This window comes from Pipistrellus kuhlii, unplaced genomic scaffold, assembly GCF_014108245.1.
Source record: "Pipistrellus kuhlii isolate mPipKuh1 unplaced genomic scaffold, mPipKuh1.p scaffold_m20_p_4, whole genome shotgun sequence".
Taxonomy (NCBI): Eukaryota; Metazoa; Chordata; class Mammalia; order Chiroptera; family Vespertilionidae; genus Pipistrellus; species Pipistrellus kuhlii.
The window spans coordinates 55,997,176-56,020,972 of record NW_023425540.1 but is presented as its reverse complement, the minus strand read 5'-3'; the positions used below and the strand labels follow the sequence as shown (position 1 = coordinate 56,020,972).

The window sequence follows — 23,797 nt, the reverse complement described above, 5'->3', positions numbered from 1 at the left end:
TTCAAAACTGTTCGTTGAAATCTTTTGACTCCTTTTCACTGTATAGAAAATATTAAGGTTAAAACTGCAAAGTGATTGAAGCTAAATGAGAGCCTACTTTGATTATAAAGGAAAATGATATTCAATTAGACAGTCTCATACCTGCGAGACTTTTCAGCAGATAGTGGTAAGTCGTCTATTTTAAGAGCATAAATCAGATTGCAAATGGATTCCTCAGAAATATGTATATGCAACCCTGCTTCAAGATGCATCCCCTTAATTTACAATACTGTCATCCTGTGATTGACAGTTAGTGAATACATAGCATTGATTTAATAATACCTGACAGCCTATACAACTGCAGAACAAATTGGTAAAATCCTACTTCCTGAAAAGATGGTTTTATAAGAGCCTTTCTTTTGGTTTTCTCTTTCTTAACTCATGTGCTCCGTCAGGATGCAATGTGGGTAGATTGATTGCTTACAGTTGAAAGAAAATACTTAAATTCATATTTTTTGCTAACAATAATCGACTTCAGTGCATTTTAAGTCAATCTATTTGATACAATTCTCTGAGAATGCAATTCCCTGTAGCAATTGGTATCACATCTACTTAAAAATCACATCAACTAGAAAATTCCATTTAAATAGCTAGATGGGGAAACGACTTCTTACATAACTGAACACAACTGTATTAATTGGATTTGGTTGAGCTTGTTTTTATATTGCAGATATTTAAATATCAAGATGCTCCTGCTGAAATTATATATGTTATTGAAAAGTTTATTTTCCTTACAGCTGGCATTATCTGCAGAAATATACCTTGGTAGCTGTGCTTTAGCTAACGATCTATATCTCATTAAAATTTGAAAGCCTTTGAAAAATATTGTGCTATGGATCTTCACATAACTTTTAGCTGTGCTTTGTAGACTCTTGTGGATCTAGTTATTTTAATCAGCCATCATGATAAGCCATCAGAAGTACTGTGTTAAGTTAAGGGGAGTGCTTTTTTGGTTGTTTTTTATCACAGAGTTTCTAGGTGCACAGGGCGAGTTATAATAAGGTGATAAATTACTGTGGTTATATTAACCCTTTCACTTTTCACAGCTTCTTTTTTATTGTAATAACATTTTTAGCATTGAAGCTGAATCACGCTAGATGACAAAAAAAAATCCCCCGTTGCACAACTGACTTGTTATTATTAGAGGAAACAATACTGGAAATGAAGAACATAAAACACTGGGCCCATCACAGGCGAAAATCCAGTGAACAGCTAAGAATTATGACTGGGTGATGATTAGATTTTCTGGTTAATGGAGGATTATGGAGAAATTCTTCATAATTCAAAATTAGAGACAGCAAAAAAATATTTCATGAAAACGCACAACTCGGATTAAAAAAACACACACACCTGATGTGTTTATTATTCAACATTTGGATGAATTTACACCCAACATATTTAAAAATTAACTTTTAATCCTAGCTTATTTTTTTTACTAGGTTGATTTTATTAAAAGAAATTGGTATTAGGAAATAAGCTTTTTAAAAAATGGTGAAAACTGTGATCTCAAAAAAACTCACTCTGATTTCTGGTTCATACCATATTACATATAGGTTTTTGAAGCAGAATTCTTATGATGCATTAAGCAAAGATGGCTCTTTTTGGAAACAATGGCCTACCACAGAATATCCTCCTTCCTAGTTTTTAATGTTTTCTAAACACCTTTTCCTCATCATCTTCCTAACGTTAAGGGAACGAGTATGTGCCAATAACCTTTGAAACCCCCAAGTTCTATTAGTTATGCTGCCTGTGCATTTTACTTTCATGAATAGAGTGAGCCTTGATGGCTGCTTTGAAAAGGGAATCGATACCTACCCGCTTTGTGCCTGCCCAGCCTTTTCTAGTTTTCCATTGTATTATGTTTTGAACAGGACAATGGCAGCGGTTTGATATTAGCCATCATTGTAGTTGAATATCAGATTTTATCACTGTGGGCTCACCATTGCCTCAATTTATACTGTAGTGAGGACAGTAAGCAATTAGAAAGCTATTTCTACAAAGACATACATGTTTGAATCTGATAAATTTATAATTACTTTCTTAGATAAAAATGGTTTTTTGAATTTAATATTTATATCTTTCTCCTTATTTCTACTGGCATAAGCCAAACAACAAAAGCAAAGTGTAATTCAGAGAAGCAAAGACTAGATTGAACTTGTATTGATTTGAGGGTTTTTGATACCCAAAGGCTTTTGGTGGCTCTAAGTGGAATCTGTGTGATGTTTGGAACACTCTCTTCAGTGATACTGAAATGTTTTCTTCTAAGTTTTTTCTCTCTCTGACCTTTTATTTTTCTAAATGTGTCTTTCAGTGAACTGGACAGTAGGCTAACCCTGGTTATCTAAATTGTTGTGTGTTAATAGTGTTAAAGTCGTTAAGCTTTTTCATCTGACCCTTCTTTTAGAAAAGTAGGACTTTAGCTGACCCATGCTAAATATTTGCTCTAAGAATTAATGATATATGTACATATATAAAAATAAGCTATGACTATGGTGAAAATATAAAGTGGCAGTTTCTCCTAGGGTTTTAGTAGTCTAGAATGTTAATAAAATCAATGTTAATAAAAGTAAAATAGTGTGATTCGAATTGAATGAAAATTTCAGGTTTATTACTTTAGCAGACAATTTTTAAAAAACGCTTAGTGGTTTAACAAAAGAAACTGAATCTTAAATGACAAAAAGAGAGATGTGAGTGAACCTTATCTAATTTTACCTCCAAGACCTCCAAAATAGTTTCTAAGAAAATGATTTCTTGGCTGATATATGCCAGGTTCTAGGCTAGCGCCCACTTTTTGTTTTTTGTTTTTTGGACTGATTTTTAAAGTGATTAAATTAGAGGCTAAATTATGCTTTCTATTTAGGTAAGCCATGTGCTATTAGCAGGGTACTCTAGAACTATCTCTGGTTTGCAGCTGACCAGAAACACTTGTCTGTGCACCTCTCATAACCACGCCTGATTGCTCCTGAAAAATTCTCAAAAGCCCCATTTCGTCAGAGCAATCTAAAATCAGGGAGTTGAGAAACAGGATTTGTTACACTTGTGGGCTTTCAGAATTTTTGTTGCCTGGTTGGGCCCTTTGGACTGAGAATATACAGGTGTTGTGTTTTAGTTGATGTCATTTCTCACGAAAATAGAACATTTTATGGACTAAGCAATAGTTTTCTAATGCCTTTTTGGATTTAAATACTATTTGAATGATAAATCCATTAAAAAGGATTCCCCCCTTCAATGCACAAACTATAAAATAGTTCTGATCGCACAGTGAACATTATATGCAAATACCAAACAAAATTACCATTACCATGGCTGACCAGAGTTACCACCATCAATCAAAACTACGTCATTTTTAAAAGCTCTCATAAAATATTGTTACCTATTCCCTCCCAAAGATTCCTATAGCGGTTCATAGATATAAATCTCATTTAGGAAGTTCTTATTTCCATAAAATATCAATAACTCTGTTGATATTTAGATATTTTCAAATTGTTCCGTTTTGACCTGACCTACTTTCAAGCTTTCAAATTTATTTCTATGTATACGTTCACCTTGCTGTTCTTCTGGATCGAGCAGGCAGAAAAGGCTCGAATGCTTAAGATTTCTTTCCTGGGCTGCATTATAGTTTTTTAGATGTACATGTCTACAATTTAAAGAAGATTTCTTTTCTTTTTAATAAAACGCAGGATTTTATAGCTTCTAGTACACTGATAACAAGGAACAATGTTATTAGCCAGGTTTCCAACCTACAGCCTTTTTCCTTGGGTAATTAGTTAGATAATTTCAGGAATGGTTTAAATTTGACAGGGAGTTTTATACTTAGGATATTGCTTTAGTAGATTTCCTTTCTCCAAAAAGGGGCATTTGATTGCAGTTAAATTGTGAAGTTCTAAAGCTATGTTAGCTAAATTTTTTTACTATGTCAGCAAGCAGAATATTGTTTGCACTTCTTTGCTTTTTAAATGCTGCTCAGGGAGCTGTGTAAGTTATAATTGATGCACAGAAGAGATTTTGAATTTTATAGCCTACAAATTGGTGTTGCTACATAGACTAGAAAGATGAGATTGGAGAAGTTATTTTCCCATGAGAATGATACAAATTACTGTCAAACTGTTTATGCTTGCTGTAAAAATATTTTCAATATACAGGTATTTGCTTACTAGCTGGGTAGCACTCTTATTAAAGTACAATAACATGTTGAGCCAAAGTGAAATGTTTTTAGTACCGTTGCATATTTTTAAAAAAATATATTTTATTGATTTTGTACAGAGAGGAAGGGAGAGAGATAGAGAGTTAGAAACATCGATGAGAGAGAGTCATTGATCAGCTGCCTCTTGCACACCCCCTACTGGGGATATGCCCACAACCAAGGTACATGCCCTTGACCAGAATCGAATCCGGGACCCTTCAGTCCCCAAGCCGACGCTCTATCCATTGAGCCAAACCGGTCTCGGCACCATTGTATATTGTTGTAACGGTCCAATTTAGTTATTCCACGGCTTAAATGCCTGTAATTATGTTTGTTCTTTAAAGCTCAGATACATTTGCTTAAGTTTGAGTTTAAAAATTTTAAGGAATCACCGAGTTTATCTGGTCTAGCATTCTCATTTTACATATGAAAAAACAGGCCCAGAGGGGTTCAGGAGTATGCCAAGGTGAAAAATTTAGAAATTTGCGTGAGACTAAAATTGAGTTTTCTTGCATAACTTTGATTCTCTTCTGACATCTCATGTCTAATGAAGTTGCCATGCTTATTATGTGTTTATTTCAGGCATATAAATGCCTTTTTAATAAATCAGCTTAACTTCTGGATGACCTGACGTCTGCAGTGTTTAAGATGAATTTGTAGGATTTATTGGGTGAAGTTAGTCAAAACTTTAAAACCATAGTCTCAAGTAAGCAGAAGAGAGTCCAGTGTTTATCTTACTCTGTCAAGCAGTTAAGTAATGTGAACACTGAGAGTGTGAGGGGATTCTCTACTCCAAATAAACTGGCTGTCACTGACTCCAACCTTTGCATGCTAATTGGTGGACACCCTGTTGTTGGGACTCAGGAAAGGTACCCATTTCCTGAGATACTCAGGAATCTCACTTCTTCATTTTCCTCCTAATATAATGTGGTATGTTCTATATAGGAAAAAAGATACTGATTTTAACTGGCCATTTAGGAGTGCAGGTTCTTGATTGTACTTCTCCTTTACCCAATAGCAGAACCTAGGAGATCCTGTGTTTTGCAAGAGATTTATTTTATTTTATTTTTTATTGGCCTATGGAAGAGTCAGGAATAGGGGTCATCAGCTGATGGTTTGAATTTTGCCAAAATAGGATGAAACTAGGGTTTGCTGGACTTTTCTTTCATTCTGGAAAGTCAGCTCTAAGGAAAAGACACAGTGATGGGTCTTTACTGAAAACCCAGTAACACAAAACAACAGATTGTAATTTATTTACATTAAAATTATCAAAGGGAAATGTAAACATAGTAGCTGAGCATAGTTCAGTGCCTGCAGGGATGTTTACTGTAAGATTTGTCTTTAGAAATTGGCATACATCACGACTGCTGATCTTTGGATAGCCCCCTTCAGTTATTTTAAGAGTTGCCTGATGTTACTTTTTGGGGCTTTGCCTGTACTGAGGCGGGGGGAAAGGTGAGGTTAAAGGAAATTAACAGGCTCATATACTTCTCCCAGGAGAAAGTTGCATTAAACACAGAGATATTTGAGTCATTCCTACAGAATCCTGTGTTTTTTATGGAAGGTTTTGCCACAACTGTGTGGTGGCAATTAAAAAAAGAAAGGGGTGTAGGGGGGGAGGGGAGAGAAACCAAGCACACAACAGCAAAACCAGAACAAAAAGAAGATGTGTCATGATGAAATAGGAAATCTTATATGACATGCTTCTAAAGGATAAAGAGTAAAAGTTAGACTAGAAAGTGAGAAATCAGAAAGCTTGTATCCCTCAGCTCTGATTAAGGTCATGTGTTGGCAGAATGAGAAGCAGATGCTCTAGTGAACTAAGCGTTAGGCTAATGAATGTGAGAGCCCCGCCGATGACCAGGAGTAGCCATGGGAGCACACTGCTCCCTTGTGCCTGCTTTTCTGAAACGCTGTTGGAACGAGAGCCCTCCATGGGAAGGAGGTGGGGCAGCTCCTCATGGGCTTATTTCTTACAGCAAGCGTGTCAAACTCGTGGCCTGCAACGAATGTTTTTGCAGCCCAGCCCGTTTAACAGTATGTAAGAAAAGCATTAATAAATATTTTGTAACTAAGTTTTTACAATATCCTGTTTTACATGTTTATAATAACAAACTACAAAGTTCGTTGCATTCATTTCCCTTACCTGCCTTACGCGCAGGCCCACCATTTCTCTCCACTAATACCAGCAATGAATATTTTGGCAGCCGGTTGCCATGTCACTAGTCTCGGACCGACTTGTTTGGTGTGTGCAACAGGAAATATTTTGCTTTTGGAGAACAAGGTTTATTTGCATTATGCCTATTAATTTGTGCAGTTATTCAGTGTCTGGTAAGTTAATGTTCAAGAAAAATAGCAATTTTATTAAAATGTTCTATTTATGTTAATGATTACTCATTTATTTCAGCCCTTTGTATTCAGCACGTCTCTATTGAAATAAACCTATGTTTCTATGAAAATTGAAGCTTTTGGTTTTTTGTTGCCCACATAAACCTAAACCTTGTTTATTTGGCCCATTTTAGCCTTTGAGTTTGACATGCTTGCTGTAAAGCCTTTTGCTGAAAGATAAGACAGCAGACGCTGTTGAGAGTCATTTGCCTCGCTGACTTTGAGTATATGTTACTCAAAAGTATTATTTTTGTATGAATACAAAATTGGCATATAGTATTAAGTAATTTTGATTTTTTTTTCTAATTTCAGGTTTTTCTCCCTAAAGGTGGTGTGTGTGTTTCTGTATGTATGTACCTCCCATTCATGATAATATAAGTTAGGTGCATATTTTAAGAGAAATTCATAATTGGATTTATTAGAAGACACTATAAGTGGTTATCTTTACATTTTCTAACAATGGCCTTAATTTATGATACTTTCACAAAAAATTAAAATCCATTTCTGTATGAAATACAGCATAGTGATTAAGAACATGAACTCAGGAGCCAAATTGTCTGACTTTGGTTAATGGCACTGCTACTTACTAGCTATATGACTTATTAGCAAGTTACTTAACCGCTGTGTACCTCAGTTTCCTTATGTTTAAAATGGAGGAAATTATCGTAATCTATTTCATAAATTTTTGTGAAGATCAAATATATATGTATATATATTTGTATGTATATATGTCTATGTGTTATACATGTTACTTGATATTTTCTTTTATAAGATACAAATTATAAAATAAAAACTATATTACAGATAGTATTTAATTATACATAATAAGCCCTTTATAAGAGTTTGCTATTGTTGCATTTTTATTCTGAAGGCACAATACATTTTCAGAATTTGACTTATAATTTAAAGAATAATATTTCAGTGCTGTTCAAATATGTTTTTAGTATTTATTAATTTGATTCAACCTTCTTCCAATGCATGGAAGTAGAGTATAATTATCTAAATAAATGTAAAATATTTGGGATGAATATAAAAATACAAAGTGTAATAAAGTGTCTCTTTTTAATATCTTTAAAAATAAGGTGATAGAAACATTGTAACCACATTTATATATTAATATATATTAGATTTATGTAGCCTTTTACCTTTGTATAATGAAGTTACATTAAAATATTCATAGGATTGTTTTGTATAACAGAAATATTTTCTTTCCACTTTTGTCAAGGCTTTGTGAGTATACACATGTCTATATATCATCATTTTATATATTCTATTGTTATAAAACATTAAGACTTCTTAATGTTGTAGCTACTTACTTAGAAATTATTTTACGGTGATGGACTAAATCTGAAACCCATTTATTCTTTTGAGCTTTTATCTAATATAAATAATATAATAAACATGGTGATAAGGATAGACTAATTTATTCATTCCATCCACCAATCAATCAACCAATCACTCAATCAGTCAATCAATCAATGCTGCCAGGCACTGCTGTAGTCAGATATCAGTGAAAAATTTTATCAGACAATAAACTAATAAGATTTTTTTCTCCATGATATGTGAACTTCATGGTCATAATTGTTAATAGCACTCAAGTACATACTCAGTACCCGGAGCTCTTCTCTACCAGTTCTATGCAGTTCAAATGGCTTTTATTCTCTTCCATAAAATACCTTGCTTATTATATAAAGTAGTTAATCTGACACACCATCACAAAGATGAGATTAAATAAAACACAATGCAATTGCTCCTAGAGCTTCCATCTGATATAAGCTACATTTTTCATGAAATTGGATAAATCGGGTGCTTTGCTACCTGATTTAAACTAGTTTTTTTTAGCGTATGGACCAACCTCTGTGTTCCTGAAGTCTTCAGAGCTGGAATAGGATCATTTTTTGCCCTCTCCCTATGCTATAGGACGTTGGAGTTTATTGTGATGAATTTAAAGTGCTGCTCTCAAGTAAATCCCCTTCACCCGGCATCTAGCTTTGGCAACGGGATGAAGGGTAGGTGAATGTTAATTGTGAAGGCAACACTAATAGCACAAATGCAGCATATGTTAGCACTTCGGCAGCTTAGCGGTAACGCACAGCATGAAGCAGGGCTGGTGCCAGGGCCTGATCAACAGTGTGTGGGAGCCAGTCAGGCAACATTATCTGCAGCCCAGCTAATACATTTCAGGAAGTTGTCTATCAGAAATTCAGTGACAGGTTAATTTTTATTAAATCTTGTTTTCTGGAATTATAGAGAAATGATCAGGAATTGTTATCATTATAGTGTTGGCGGACTAAATAAGCATCAAAATGACTAGACATGCTGGCCCGTGTCCTCATTACTTACCGTGTTTCCCCGAAAATAAGACATCCTCCAAAAATAAGACCTACTTACAGGTTCCCTTCTGAGTGAAATATAAGGCATCCCCCGAAAATAAGGCCCCCCTAGGCTCTGTCTCAGAATGCTATTGCTAAACATGAGAGATTTGGTCCACTGATTTTGAAAGAAATGGAGTCACAAGAAATTCACCAGGAAATTCAGGAATTGGATTGTTATGATGATGTTCCAGAAGATGATGACATGATTGTCATTGAATAAATGAGTAAATTCTTGATACTGTAGGATTCACAGTTTGTCTGGTTTGTGTTGACAACTACTGTATTACCGTACCATATACAGGTAATAAATTTTCCTTATTTTCGTTTAACAATAAATGTGTACCGTATTCTTCTTCATGGAAAAATAAGACATCCCCTGAAAATAAGACCTAGCGCATCTTTGGGAGCAAAAATTAATATAAGACACTGTCTTATTTTCGGGGAAACAGGGTAGAAACTTCTGCCAAATGTCTTAATTCTTGTAACACCTTACTATACAGCCAGATCCCCATTGGACTGTGAGATGTACTTATTTCATTTTTTGACAAACATATTAATGCTGCAATTTCATTGATCCTTATGGTCTACATTCCAGAACTTTCTTTACTGAGTTTAGGGCAGATGGGAAATGCATTCTTTCTAAAGTTGAGACTTGATTTTCTCAGTGTTAACAATGGGCCCTATTATGCTGCTTCCAACTGAGCAAGGCCAGGAGGAACTTCACAGCTGGCTGGGCACCTGACGTGCTCGGGGCAGGTGCTCTGACCTGCTCATGCAGCCCTGGTTCCTCCTGGGGAGAACAGCAGTTTCCATCCCCTGGAATGCCTAATTTATTCAGGCTATGAATAGAACGGGCTTGTTGATTTGGGACTAGTGGCATTCCCCTTGCTCAGCCTCAGGACATGATTATCCATGCCAGGGTGAGGTGGGAGCGTCCCATCTGACCCTGCGCAGCCCTGGCCCTGGGCACTTAACAATAAGAGGCTATTGGAATGCCACAGTCTCTCACGTTTATTGGCATTTTTAATATGGTACTGACATCCTCTTTTGCTTTTGTCTCAGCCTGACTTTGTAGTAACTTGATTATAAAAAGTGTGTTAACTCAGCGAGTTGTTAGTTGAAGTATATGAATGCATGAATCAGGCAAATCATAATCCTGGAATATTGCCTTTTATAATCATGTGATGTTGAGTTCATAATGTATGCAAACCACTCTACTAGGTTCCTGCAGCAGCAACAAATATAGCAGGAAAAAGTGTTACTGCTTCCAAGAGAAGAAAAACCCTAGAGGCACAGAGAAAAATTGAGAAACAAGTAGAAGTAAACATACTAATGAATAAAATCTTCTATCCTCCTGTCTAACTTTAACTTAAGTACCTAAGTTACATTTAAACTCTAAGGACAAATCACAGAGGGAAAGTGACTAGGAAAGGTTATTTGTAGGTAGGAAATGTACTAGAAGCCCTAGAGTGCTGAAATAGGATCCAAAAGAATGGAAGGCTAGCAGTCATGAGTAGTTTTGCCAGGTAGGAAAACTGACAAGACTCCTATCATCTCTCCTAACAGGGTGACTTCTCCTTAGTGGTTGTTCAGTAAATATTTGTCGAATTGAGTCAATTTTCTCCCAAGGGGAAGAGAGACCGAGGTCTCTGATGCTGTCAGCTGAACCAGCTCAAGCCCTTCAGATCCTCACATCCTGCAGGCATATGGATTTGTGACCAAGAGAGTTTTATATTAAAATTAAGATATTGGAAACTTCAGCACATTTTGTGCTTTAGCTGTAGAAGGCAGAAGAAGACATTTCTGATTTATTGGGAAGGAAAGAAAGGAAGACATGGAAGGAAGGAGAAAGAATGAAAGACATAAAGGGAAGGCAAAATCAGTGGAAGGAACAGACAAGGATGTGAGATAGGCGTTTTAACTGCTAGGGAGTTAAAAGAAGGTAAGGATGAAAATGGTCAAATTACAAACTTAAGATTTTAAAGATTTATTTTAAGAGGTATTGACTCAATTTAGGTACTGTACTGGGTATTTTTAAAAATTCTCTTAAATACCTAGAAAATACCTTATGCCACTCCTGTCTTAGAGGGTGAGGCAGATATATACAGCAAGTGATTGCAGCAATTTAAAACCAGTGCCTTTTAAAAACAAAAACAAACAAACAAAACACACCCCAGTGCCTTTTGCACTGAATAAAGTCCAGTGAATTAACACAGAGGGAAGTATGCAAAGGGCAGGGAGGCTCCCCAGAAGACATGTCATTCACTTGAGTTTTAATGAATGGAGTAACATCTTTTGGAAGAAGAGAGTAATAAAAGCTTTCCAAACAAATATGTAAAGATTAGAGGCCTGGTGCATGAAATTCGTGCATGGAAGGGTGGTGTCCCTTACCTTGGCCTGCACCCTCTCCAATCTGGAACCTCTTGGGGGATGTTTGACTGCTAGTTTAGGCCCAATCCAAGTTGGGGCTGTGGGTTCGGGCCTAAACTGGCAGTCGGACATCCCTCTCGCAATCTGGGACTGCTGTCTCCTAACCACTCACCTGGCTGCCTGCCCTCCCCTGCCAGCCTGATTGCCCCCAACTGCCCTCTCCTGCCGGCCTGATTTCCCTCCCAACTGCCCTCCTCTGCTGGCCAATTTGTTTCTGATTGGTCAGTTCCATGCCAGTTAGTTTCAAAAGCTCTGCCTCCTAGGCAGCCATTGGTTCTTCACAGCACCCACATTGAGTTCTGATTGGTTGGTTCCTATGCCAGTCAGCATCTCTGGGCCTATTAACAGGGCCTGATCAGAAAGGTGGGGCTGAACAGCAGCCCTGGTGGAGGTCTAGAGAGAAATGGAGGCACAGCTGCTGGCCAGACTGGGAGAGAAAGAGAGAAGCAAGTGCTGATCAAAAGCTGCCACTGATCATTTTCTGCTTCTCTTCAGGCCTCTCTCTGGCCCTTATCCTCAGCTCCTTCAGCAGTCAGTGCTGGTGCATCATGCCTGCAGTGGCAACACAGAGCTGACTGCATGACTGACCTCTGGATGGTCAAGCCTTGGTCTTTACTGGTCATTACGACCCAGGGTTTTTATATATATTAGGATGATTATGCCTCATTTTTCTTCTAGTATGCCTTGAATTTACCCAGTTGTCAGATGATTGATGTATTCATTTAAAAAATTGCTTAGGGATTGTGATCTTGTAAACACACCATATTGAAATGGCAGGTTTTTTTTTTTTTTTTTTTTTTTTTTGTACATTTCTGTATAGGATTAGAGGCACTGTGTTAATATTCTAGATAAGAAATCTGCAACCTGTTTGTCATTTACCTTGATTCTCTATACTTGGGACATGGAATTCTATCTGGCAACTTGAGAGCAATATTAAAAATGATGTAGCATCACAAGTCAGTGGTAAATATGTTCAACCTAAGAATTTAAATGTGACGAGTAGATGCAGCAGTGTGATTAGCATGCAGTGGCCTGTCTCTAATTCCCTTTTCAAGCATTGAGAAGCCAACCAAGCTTGAAACATTTTTGCATTTTTGTGCTCCATTCAATATCAGGGTAAATTTTGCCCATTTGAAAGTCTTTCTGATACACATAGTTTGAAAAACAACTCTCCACAGATAGGAATATAAAAGTTGTTTAGTATCCAACACCATCACAAGTAAAGAATGCGAGGCTACTGAATATACAACTTTATTTCTCATTTTTGGCCATAAGATTATTTTCATGCCTAATCTGTTTCAACCAGACATTTAGTGATGCGTACCTAATTGTCTTTCAATAACAATAACAATCAGTTAATGTAAACGATGATTTATGCTCGATGTCGTACTAAATTTATAGTAATTTGTAAGCTAGGTACTCCAACTTATAGGGAATTGAAGGAAATGAATTCACTAATATGGAAACAAATCAAAAGTACTTTATGAATAAATAAATTGTTGCTATGCACAATAAGTTAATAAATGTGGTGATAGTAGTTAGAATAAAGCATATATGTGTTATATTCACAAAATTGTGTATAAAGTGTTCTGGGGGTATTTTATTATTTATTTAACACAGATAATGATGACCAGTGGTAGCTTTCTGACCTTCATGTACAAAACTGCTGTGTAAGCCAAATAGTTATCACCATGTCTATTCCTAAACCGGAAAATGATTTTTTTTAAATGACGCTTAAAATTAAATTTTATAAATTTATTCTACATGCAAAACTTCTATAAAATAGACAAAATAACAATGTATATTTCTTAATTATTATGCCTTAATTCTGTTGTACTTTTTCTCCTGAAAAAACAGTTTTCCAAAGAACAGCTTGCACAGCTGCATTCCTGGGTGGCTCTTTCGGGCGTGGTGGTCAAAGCAGAGGACACACTGCATAGAGATTCTGGGGACAGACTTTCCAGGGTCGCAAGAAAGGAGGATTTAAAAATAGGCATCCTTAGAGTTGAGTCATTTGTGAGGATTATTTACTTCTAAGGGGACATTTCTCAGAGGCTCATTGGTTTGTGAGGGTGTCTTGGGGTCTGCAATGAGGGTCCCTCTGTAGTTTTCCTATTTAAGAAAAAGAGTACTTTTTGCTTCCCACTTGCCAATATATCTCATTTGCTTTACTGGATTGATTCATAAATATTATCCCCATTCATGTTTCTTCCCATCCTTAATATATTTATTGAAAGCAAAATTTAAGAAAATAGAATTTTCCAATACATGATTTTATATCCAATCTATATTGCCTTTTTCTGTATTCACAGATATAATCGTTAATCCTTTTAAAACTACTGTGCCTATTAGTAACAAGTACTCTTTGCTAAACTAGTGGCTTTCTTAGCAGTCAACTACCCTCTATATAGGAACTACATTAGGGAGGTACAGTAATATTTTTCTGATTATTAAATTGATGTAGCATATATTCATATTTTATACTAATAAACACTAGGTTACACCTACTGTAATGAAATATACTGTGTGTTCCTCTCTTCCCTTCTTGCTTTTCTTATAGAGCTCCTTATTGACTATGTTCTAGAGTTATGTCCCCAGTGCCTCACCTAATAACTGACACCCACACATCTGGAGGACAAAGGTCTAGATAAGAGTAAAGTAAGAGATAAGAGAAAGTTGGATGAGGTGTTGACAAAGTCTAGATTGCATTAAGGGGATCGTGATATGCTGTGTAATTTCAAAGGAGTAACTTTCTAACTATAAATGGGAGTAGAATGATGAGAAAAATTATAAAGATTGATTAAGAGTATATGACAGATTAAGAAAAAGTTTGTACAATGAGATATGACATAGTTATCTATCCCCACTTTACTCATTTTAGAGGTTAAATATTAGAGGAAGTTAAAGACTTAGAAAAATATAATATTTGTTAAATGTAGAATATTTTGACCTTTAAGTATGTCAGCATACCATTTCGTCTCTAGAAGTTTGAATTGAATCTTTTTACATTGTCTAGTTCTCTCCTGATCACGCTCATGCTTTCTCTTTTTTGAGCAGCATTATGTTTATAATACCAGATACACTAATTCTGTCATCTGTGCCATTTCTGACTATTTCAACTGATTGCTTTTTCTCCTGGTTATGGGGTATATTTTCCTCCTTCTTTTCATGTCTGATAATTTTTTGATTAGATGGCAGATATTGTGAATATTGGATTGTTAGATGCTGCCTTTCGAATTGATGCCCTGTGTAGATTAGATCTAGGAGAAGTCTTGGGGATTTCCAGGCCTATGTGAGCACAGATTGTTCCACTTACTCCTAAATGACAATCCTTTAGCCTCAGTAGTGTCCTTCTGTGGACAACCAGGCCAATTTTTAGCCAAAGACTCGACTGGACTTCTATTCATATCTGCAGAGCTTGCTCACCTGCTCTTTATGCAGCTCATGCTTTGTGGTACCTAACCCAGCTGATTCTAGCCACCGTGGTGTTCTAGATTGCTGAACTCTGCTTGGGATCTACTTCCCTATGCATTGATCTGGAAACCCTCTAGGCAGTGAGTATCTCATGTATAGGGCTCACTTGTTTGCTTCCCTGTTCTCAGATATCACTGCCATGCATTGTCTGTTGTTCAGGATCTCAATATTGTTTTTTATATAAGTTGCCTATCTTAGGTAGTAGTAGGGTAAATTTGGCTCCTGTTTTCATCATGACTAGAAGCGGAAATTGCAGAATCCATTGAAACTTTATTGTTATGACATTTAAAATATTTAACCTAGAGTTAATTTATTTCAGATTCTTGGTCACTTAATGAGAGCCTGAAGTCAGAATCTTTCGTTAGTTCCAGATCTGCTAGAGGGTCCTAGGCTCTGACACTGAGCTCTGAACCGAGCCAGGGAGTGGGTTCTCTGTGAACAGGCCTGAACTTCCTTCTGTTAGTTCCTCCAGGGCTGGGACTAAGTAATCAATCCATTTGGCAAATATTCATTGAGAGTTCATTATTATGATAGGATTTTGCTACTCACTGAAAATCCAGAAATGAACAAAAGAGCAGCTGCTGACATGTACAATTTTATACATTGAGCAGATAGATGATAAGATTGAGAAAATGCTGAGAGACCAAAGGTCTTAGAACATTGTTTGTTTGCAGGAAGTACCATATCATTAGACCTTGTGCACAATAATATTAAATAAGTTTTTGTGGGTGAAGCGTACTGCGGCTAATTTATAGTCATATTCTGCTCAGAAATATGTGAACTTGCTTTTTTCTTAGTTATCTATAAAAGTTTAGATACACAATAAGTATATGTTATGTTTTAAGAAAAAGTCCAACGTAGTTTAGCTTACGTTATCATAAACATTATTTATTGACAGTTTAAAGACTTTAAATGTCACCTTGATAGCTGTTATGTAGACCTGCTTTGTTTCTAAATTGTCACATCAAACATTTAAAAGCACCAATTCAGTCAAACCTTTTTTCAACTACAGCCTCCCCCCACCCCATTTTTTTCTTATTCCTGTTCATATTTGAAAAGCAGCATCTGCAGATAGCTATTTATATGTATGAATTCACTGGTTCATTCTAGTGCGAAATAGGTCATTCTGGAACAGTGAGAAACGTGATTGCTGAATTTCAAGCAGTTTTTGCTGCTCAGCTGGATCTGTAGAAAAAGAAAAGGGGTCAGGCTAACACTTGTTGAAGATTTCTTGTTACCATTGTCCTAGTGAAAGAGACGTGATGCTGATGAATGTGGACTCTTCTGTGGATTGACAAGAGGGACACGGAGGCTTAGATCCCAGGTTTCCTAACTATTGGGATGTTTTATTAGAACCACTAGTTAGAATCAAGGAAACACATATAAAATGCCATCCTAATTAAAATGTGTAGGCTTTTATTTTTTATTTTTTAAACTTAGGTACAGAAAATGGTGGTGTGATATTTTTCAGGCACAATCATTTTTTAAACATGTAAATGTATTATACTAAAAATAAAGAAAGAAAACCACTCTAGGATTGAGAAGTGATGATTCTCAAAAAAAAAAAAATTCTAAAAAAAAGTAGGGAAATAAAAAATACTTTGAAAAATTTCTGCATTATTCAGCGTTTGAAAATTGAAATTATTTAAAACCTTTTCCTCTGTGTGAAAATTAGGGCTGTAAAAAGGAAACTACTTTCAAGCAGGGCCCATTAATTAAAATCTAATTCGCACAATCAAGTGGCACATTTGTTTACGATACATGTATTAGTTAGTTTCTTTTTTGAATAGCATAGTTATGCACTGTGATTATTTCTATTAATATCTAGTTAAGAAATGTCAGAAATTCTATATTTGAAAATACATATTTGGTTCATTTCAATTGTTAATATAAATAAATATCTTGGGTTACTAAATAATTGATTTCAAATTAACATTGAAGAGAGGATCTTATAAGATATTAATTTAAACTTATGCTTCAGGTTCTGCGTGGTTTTTCTGAAGTCCTCTGTGTTGTTGTTTCCATTATTTTTAAGCAAGTGAGGAGGAGTGCGGACAGTGGTGAGGGCTTTGCCGGCTGGCCCGGGAGCAGGGGAGCGGGGCTTCCATCCCTCAGGAGTTCTGTGAGGAGCAGCAGCTGCGTGTGGTGTCTGTGAACCGTTATGCAATGGCTTTAGTGACCCATTAGCCAAGATAGAATAAAGGCATTTGACCATGTGTCATAAGACAGATTTTAAAAAGATAATATATTACAAAGAAAAGGAATTATTTCTCTTAATTTTAACAGAGCCCCACCTTCAATGGGTTTAATGTATTTGATGTGTGAAAAGTAATTCCGATAAAATGTAAATGTGGTATTTCTGTTAAAAATATCATAAAGCACCATAATCATATATTGTCTTCATATACATTGTATAGGTTGAGCATATCTAATAAAATAATTAAAGATCACAAGTCTGCATGTTTAGAAGCCCTGGGAGCAGAGGGCTGGCCAGTATTTCATTATTTCCATCACCATCTGTCCTTCCTTTTGCAAACCCCAGGCATTTGTCTGAGGTTCTAGTCCTTTGGCCACTGGAGAACCAGATCCAATGAGGGTGCTTTCCCCCAGTTAATCTTGTTTTAAGTGAGGACACTGATCTGGAGTATCTAAGGAGTGTTCTTCTTAGTGCTGAAAAAGTGGAGAGGATTTTAAAATTATTTATTTTTTTGCCATAGGAAAGCCAAAGGAAAATTTAAAAACCTTTTGTAGTAGCTATGTCTTTATTTAAAAATATAGATATATCCTTTCCACGTTATCCTTCAACACACTCCTCTCCTTCACAAATCTATCTGCCCATCTTTCAAACATCCCAGGTGCTCAGCCCCAAGCGTCAAAGAAGATTCCTGCATCTGAAGAGCTCAGAGTGTTTCACAGTTTTCTAAGCACTGGGGTTCATCTGATTGTTCATTCATTTATTCAGCAAGTGCTTGCTGAGCTACTTATTCTTGGCACGGGGGTTACAACAGTGAACAAAACAGACAGACACTGTCTTTGTGGAGGTACATTCCAGTAGGAGGGATAGGTAATGAACAAGTAAAAATATTCTTTACAACGGATGGTGGTATGAACAGTAAAACAACTTAAGTGGATGTAGGGAGGAGGGTATGTGCCTAGGGGTTATTGTTTGCAGTTTGCTATAAGATGGTGAGGGGTAGGCCTCATTGAGGAGCTGGCATTGGAGCAGAGACTTAAGTGAAATCAAGGAGTGAGCCGTGTGAGTGAATGGGGAAATAGCAGGTACTAAACCCTCAAAGCAGGACCAGCTTAGTGTACCTGGGAAACAGAACAAAAGATGAGTGAAGGAAGGAGGGGTAGGAGATAAGGTTGGGGTGCTAAACAGTGGGCAGATCATGTTGTACCTCATAGTTCATGCAAAGGGGTCTGGATTCTTAGATGTGATGGGACACTTGGGAGATTTGTATGAGAGAATGGCATGATCTCATTTACGGTTCAAAAGAATCCTCCTGGCTGATAGGTAGTGAATAGACAGTACAAGGGAAAGGATAGAAGCAGAGAAATGAGGCTGTATTATAATAGCTTACATAGATATCATGTGGCATGGACCTGGATGATAGGAGTGGAGGTTGTGGGAAGTGGTCAGAGTTAGTATAAATTTCAGGGCTAGACCAGACAGCATTGCTGCTGGATCGGGTGTGGGAAATAGAGTCAAGTTGAGAATGACTACTTGTGATGACTCTTGGTATTCAACACCAAACCCCATGTCGCTGCTCCACACTGCAGCTCCGGTAGGGAACTTCCAAGGTGTTAAGTGCTTTCTCAAAGCTTGTTCTGTTTCAAAATTTGGACTAGCTCTGAAAATAAAAGTGTCAAGCTCTTTCTAGTCCATTTTCCTCTTCTCCTCATATTCAGAAAACTAAGACAATTCCATATTTAAGCAAGGACGTAATAGTCTGGATATCAGCATTATCAATATACTGAATAGTTATATTATTATTTTGTTACCATAAGGATTACAGCAAACTTTTTTTTTTCAAGATTCTAGATCAGTTTCTTTAAGATTGTTCCCTCTTTTCCATTCCTGTGACCTTTCCTATGCAGAACAGCTATGACTGACAGCCATAAGTAATTGAGAGGGAGAAATGAATACTTAGAAAGGACTTTTATAAACAAGAGGAGCAGAATAGTAAAAGGAGGCAATAGTGGATAATAAAAAAAAACATTGGGAATTAAAATAGCTCATTTATGTTCAGGTTACTTGGTTGTGTATTGCTCTCTCTCTATAGTGATGGAACCAACAGCCTTCCTTCTCTCTGATACAGACCCCCTGGTAAAGGACAGTTTGGCTGGTTTTCAGTGGGATGGGCAGGACAGGGGACAGAAGCGACAGTCCTGCTCCTTGTCCTGTGCTTTGTCAGCAGAGATTGAGGCTGACCCTAGTGCAAGTGCAGGCTGTGTCTGTTTTCATCACTAAGGAATTTGCTAACTCTTAGGATGTGCTTATGCTTATGCTATATTATGCACACAACACTGATTGAAGCAGTGACATATATTAATTCATGTAATCCTCACACGACCTTGCCAAGAAATTACTATTATTTTCTTATTTTAAGATGAGAAACCGGCCCCCAGAAAGTTCAAGTAACTTACCTTGAGTTCATAGAATTATAGCCAACTAGAAGCTTGGTGCATGAAATTCATGCAGAGGGGGTGGGGGTAGTAGGGGTGTCCCTCAGCCCAGCCTGCATCCTCTCCAATCTGAGACCCCTTGAGGGATGTCCGACCACCCAGGGGAACTGGCCTAAATGAGTGGTTGGACATCCCTCTCACAACCCAGGACTGCAGGCTCCCAACCGCTCGCCTGCCTCTGCCTGCTTGCGCCTAACTGCTTCTGCCTGCCAACCTGATCACCCTCTAGCCACTCAACTGCCAACCTGATTGATGCCTAACTGCTCCCTGGCTAGCCTGATTGCCCCTAACTGCCCTCCCCTGCCAGTCTGGTTGCCCCTAACTGCACTCCCTTGCAGTTAGTCCTTCACTTTCCGCCAGTGATACATTGAAAGAACACTTAAAACCAATTTGCACATATGGAACATCAGACTCTTCCTCTTGGTGCTTCTGTCACTGTCCTTTTGACTCTCTTGGATGCATATTTCTTAAGTAAATAAATAGAGGGAAATATTAAGTATTTTTATTTAAGGGCATTGTTTTTTCCTAATAGAATGTAAACTGTAAGAAAACTTTAAATGTCTTTCCTGTCTGTCATTTTTAGTTAATGTTAGAAATAGTTACATCAGCAAAAATGTTGAAAGTAAAGCTTGTCTGCTCCTATTGGGAGGGCAATTTTATAAGTTGTCTAGCTTAAGAAATGAATACAGATAATTAACAGTAGAATATAGTTCTCTTACTTTTCTAGTATTTAAATTTCCCCCTACATTTTTCCTATTTGTGTTTATAACTTGAATTCAAATAAAGCTATGTTTTCTCCATTACCTTCTTTTGTACTTAAAAACAACTTTGAGAAATATATGCAAGATCTAATGGCGTAATGACAACATTATGTCAAGTCCTTTGCCAGTTTACACAGCATTCAGACTATTTTATACAGCAGAAAATTGGCACGATTTCAATCCTTTGCCAAGTGCCAACAACTTTTTTTTCAATAATGCTTTGCGCTTTCTCTGCCACCAGTCTGGCCTATTACCTCATGCCTATCTTTTAAGGCCCACTCCAGTTTTGCCTTTTTTAATCTTCACCCAAGGGTATGTCTATTAATAGAGAGAGAGAGAGAGAGAGAGAGAAAGAGAGAGAGAGAGAGAGAGAGAGAGAGAGAGAAGAGGAGGGGAGGAGAAGGGAGGGGAAGGGAGGAGTGAGATAGATAATTGAGAGAAGAGAGTTGTGAGATAGATAATTGGTAGGTTGCCTCCTGCACATGTCCCGACTGGGGATCGAATCAGCAACCTAGGTATGTGCTCTGACCAGGAATAGAACCTGCAACCTTTTGGTGTAGGGGACGAAGCTCCAACCAACTGAGCCACCAGGTCAGGGTGGTTCTGCCTTTTTCAAGAAGCCTTCTCTTCACCCACCTGAGTCTATTTTATTTAACATCAGTTCTTTTTTTTTTTTTTTTTTTTTTTTTTTTTAATACCAAAGGCAATTCATACTTTAAAAAACAAACATCTGAATTGTGTGAAGAAAAAGGCGAAGTCCTGTCTGGTCCCAAGTCCCTGTGTTTTTCCTTCCAGTCATTTGTCATACACAGCCAAATACATTTTTGACAGAAATGGCAACATCAGCCAAAACCGGTTTGGCTCAGTGGTAGAGCGTCGATCTGCGGACTGAAGGGTCCCGGGTTCGATTCTGGTCAAGGGCACGTACCTTGGTTGCGGGCACATCCCCGGTAGGGGGTGTGCAAGAGGCAGCTGGTCAATATTTCTCTCTCATCAACGTTTCTGGCTCTCTATCTCTCTCTCTTCCTCTCTGTAAAAAATCAATAAAATATATTGAAAAAGAAAAAAAAAAAAGAAATGGCAACACCATATACATATTGTTTTGTGACACTTGCTTTGTCACAAAACTGTGAATCATCTATTACACTCATTGAATGAGTCCAACACTCTTGATATCTGATTTTATTTAATTTTAAATGTGTGTTAGTGTTACTCTTCCAACTAAAATAAGAAGCTTCTTGGAGGACACAGGCTGTATCTTAAGTTTTTGTTCTTCCCCATTAGGGATGCACAGAGGTCCATCCTGTAAGAGACACTTAATAAATATTGTTGGTTGAATTGGATATTTTAACCCTGTGTCATAGTGTGATCTCCTATAAATTCAGGAAAAGTCTCAGATGATTCATTAACTTATTTTCAATATAGATAGTCTTTCTGATAAACAAAATCTTAGAAATGCAATTATCTGTAAAATTAATATTTGGATGAAGGGAGAGAAAATTGGTGCCCGAAATTTGAGAATGTCCAGCCAAAGGCATCATGTCGGGAACAATTTGGTTTGTGGAAGAAGGGAAGGATAGCAGCTAGAGGGGAATAAAAAAAGGAAAATTAACAGAAAGCTTAAGAATGGCTGGCTGTGGACTGAGAACGGGGTGAATGAAGGGAAACTTTCTGAGATGTAAAATAAAAAGAGCCAATACAAAAACTACAGAAGAGACCTATTATACTTTCAAGTTTAAACTAAGAGCCCTACTGACTTCCAAAATATCTCCTCCATTGAAATAAGAGAGATGTAAGCTTTGTGTCAAATGAAAGAGACAGTATCTTATTTGTCCTGGAACAGTTGAAAAATAGAAAGTTTTATTGCAAGGATCTGAGATACATGACGTGACATAAAAGTTCAAAATTAATATCACACTTTCTTTTACTTTTGATACTCACCTCACAAATCTCTGTTGAACAATGCTTTTTTTAAAAAAAATTAAATTAGGTAAGTGGTGTCTTATTCTAAAGGTTTACATTAGAGATATCAGTGAGAGGGTGCACTGACCAAACGGTCATTGGAAAACAGCAAATGCACTGTTTTCGAAGCGGAAGCAATAGCCCAGCCTTGTGTTTTCCAACAAATGCTGTTTGAACTTGAAAAGTTCTTCATGCCAGTGGAAAGCGAAATGGCTGCAGCTTCAATTGTAAACTGCAGGACGTTTTTGGAAGTTTTAGAAGTTGCATTACTAAATACAGGTGACCTTCTGCATAATTGCATAAAGCTGATGAAACGGGTCTCTTTTTCTCTGATTGCTTTCCAAATTCTATCCTAGCAAATTCACAGATGATGGTTTTAAGCAGAGTAAGGACAGAAGAACTTGTTCACATAAAGTTAAGCTGTTAAAGAAAGAAAAACTGAGTAGTCCTACAGCTTCACAAGGAATTATACACACTTACAAAGTACCCAGTAATTCTGATGGCAGATACCTTCTTTCCCTCCCCTGACTGGCTTTTTTGTGGTATTTATAATGCATTTATCTTTTCCTATTAGTCAATATTACCTCTTTTATGTAGTCTCTCAACTCTGACTTTACAATATTTAGAATAGTAAATGCTATTGGCAGAAAAAAAGTCAGGAGAAAATTGCTTTATCATAAGATTTTCAGTCTTACAAAAGGTTTGCTTTAACCTTTTTTTTTGGTTTTGTTTTATTTTTATAGGAATTCTTTAGACAGTTGAGCAACAGGGAAAAATTATGCCTGTGTTGTGTTTGCAGAAATGTCTCCTCAGGGAGGTTTTTGCCTTGTGTTTGTGTTGTTGGTACCTTGGGTACAATGGTGAGTGTAAACGAGAGCTACACCAAAGAGAGGCCAAAATGAGGCAGTTGTTTTGGACAGAAGCTTTTCTGATCACCAGAAGGGACTAAGCCTAAATAGAAAGAAATTCTACTATCACACGCACTCCAAATTCAAAACAACTGTGTGGGTTTTATTTCTATTTTACAATTAAGGAACCTCTGGCTAAGAAAGATTAAATAATTTCTCCAAGGTTCCAGGTAGTGGTGAAATCAGGGTCAGAACTCAGCTATATCTGATTCAAAACCCCATTTCTTTAATCATCACACTCATGGTTTTGTTTCTTCATTCTAAAAATTTGATAGAAGTTAAAGCCATTTTTAGTAAAAGGAAATGAAAACTTATAAGAAGTCCCCCCCACCCCCCTCTTAATTTGAGACTGAAAATTGGGACTAGAAAGTTTAGTTATTTAAAGTAGTCACTTAAGTGTTTGTCTTGATTTAGATTAGTATCTCTGATGCCTCCTCTGTCTCTCCATATTCCATTTCCATGAATCTTACTCCTTAGTAATGACCATCCCCTCAGGATTGGGGGGGTTGAGGTGGGGTCTGTGTTTGGTTGCATTTCTTGAGGACACTCACATTTCAGTTGATTGAATACCCCACCCTGGGGCACAGC

General features: G+C 36.9%; 1 protein-coding gene across 7 annotated transcripts in view; it reads left to right on the top strand.

Annotated features, from left to right (window-relative positions):
• The window catches only part of FBXL17 (F-box and leucine rich repeat protein 17), a 415,427-nt gene that overhangs the window by 180,066 nt on the left and 211,564 nt on the right, over nt 1-23,797 (top strand). The window lies entirely within an intron of this gene.